We start from the raw sequence: 1,963 nt of genomic DNA, 5'->3' as shown, positions 1-1,963 counted from the left end.
TTGGTTTTTTTGTATTTGTGTACGTATATGTGTATGTATATCGGTGCATGCAATATCAATGTGTATTTGCATACCTCTCAATATTAGTAACTCTTCAAGAAAAGTCATTCAGTCTTTGTTAGATTTTTGCCAAACATAACAACAACAGAATAGAAATGAGAGTCTGAATAATCTAGTTATTTCATTGAGATTATGATAATTTATAAACCCTTTGTGTGTGTCCATATATATATATATATATATATAATATATATACATATATATATGTATTTTATGCATAGTAAGTTTGGCTGGCGCAAGCTACGTTTAAACACATATATGTACAAATACCGCACACACGCTAACTTTTTCTTTGATTATATAAAAATAAAGCAACAAACACGGAAAAAATTAATGCTTCTTATATTCAGTCATTAAATAGAGAATTAATTAATAATAAAGAAATAAAAATAATTTTAAATATTTATTAGCGTTAATGTTATTTTTGTTATTGTGGTTATTATTATTATTATTATTATTATTATTATCATTATTATTATTATTATTATTATTATTGAAATTGTAATTTATTTAACTGTCTTATGTTGTGTTTTTTTTTATTAACAATGATTCACCTTAAAATTATTGACCTCACTTTTTTATTTATCTATTTATTTATTGCACATTAAAATAGATGGTAAGGTTCCTTATTTCACAAAGAGCTTTACCTGTAAATGAACCTTACCTGTATAACAAGGAAAATAAAGAACTGGGGACAGAGAATGACAGAATAGGTTTGGTCTTGAAATTTTCCTTGCAAAATCTGATCTTTTGCTTTACATGCTCTCTCTCTCTCTCTCTCTCTCACACACACACACACACACACATGTATATCAGAATTTTAAGACCACACATTGTAATTTAAAGAAGAGTTCATCAGAGAATGAACGAGAAGCGTTGATTGAAGGAGATAGATTTAAATAAAAGAAAATGCATTACATATATACATATTTTATTCAACTTTGCCAAAAAAAGTAAAGTAAAAAAAAAAAAAATGATTTTTTAGATGGGGGTAGGGAAAAAGAAGATTTGATAAAAATATTAAAAATTTTACATATATATATATATATATATATATAAACATACACATGCATACATTCATACTGAAAAAAAATCTTTGGTAGTTTTTTTCTTTATTTTTAGGATCTTGTGTTAACAGGCTTTAGTTATTTACCTCGCACCATTGCAATATATATATATATATATGTATATATATGTACATATATATATATATATATCTTTTCTCCTCCTTTCACTTAAAATGACCCCTCCCTTCACATCGCCTTCTTAATGTATGGAGCACTCCCTAGCCAACTATCGAGTCCCCATTCCACGATAAATAAGTGCAAGTCCTGACTTTATTGTAAGCCTATTAGTTCAGTTACTAAATTTTAGCAAAGGAATTTCCTGTATCTGCATAAGCCTATACTTAATAGGTTGAAATGGCATCATAGGATCATCATCATTATCATAATAATTATTATTATTATTATTATTGACATCAAGAAGTAATGAATTTTCAGGAGAATGGGAACCAATTCTGTTTTGGAATATCTCGAACTACACACATAAATCTGCAAATAGCAACATACAAATAATGAGTAAAAAATCCCTTTCAGACAGAAAAAGTTGAATGCTGCCCTATCAAATCTACAGGAGATATGAGGTTTGTGCCCACAGGCAGCCTTCAACTTTTTTCTATCCAATACTTCAATTCAATACTTACATGCTATTATTTCTAGCTTTATGTGTGTGCTTCAAGATATTCCAAAAAAGAATTAGTTCATTATTATTATTATTATTATTATTATCATTATTAGATTTTTTTTCTCTTTTTTTTTTTTCGAGAATTAAAAAAAAAAATTCAAAGGAAATAGTTTGAAGAAAAAGTGTGAATGAAAAGAGTTACTCATTCGTGAAAATA

At 26.8% G+C, this 1,963-nt stretch overlaps 1 long non-coding RNA gene across 1 annotated transcript in view; it reads right to left on the bottom strand.

The window, feature by feature from the left end:
* Positions 1 to 579: 579 nt before the first annotated feature.
* LOC118760954 overlaps positions 580 to 1,963 on the bottom strand; it is a 9,370-nt gene continuing 7,986 nt past the window's right edge. The window contains exon 2 of the long non-coding RNA XR_004997060.1: positions 580 to 1,963. This exon is cut by the window's right edge and continues 216 nt beyond it. This is a non-coding gene — a long non-coding RNA (uncharacterized LOC118760954).

The sequence above is a fragment of the Octopus sinensis genome, unplaced genomic scaffold (genome assembly GCF_006345805.1).
Source record: "Octopus sinensis unplaced genomic scaffold, ASM634580v1 Contig02522, whole genome shotgun sequence".
NCBI classification, from domain to species: Eukaryota; Metazoa; Mollusca; class Cephalopoda; order Octopoda; family Octopodidae; genus Octopus; species Octopus sinensis.
The sequence above is the reverse complement of the archived record's forward strand: the minus strand, read 5'-3'. Positions and strand labels throughout refer to the sequence as shown.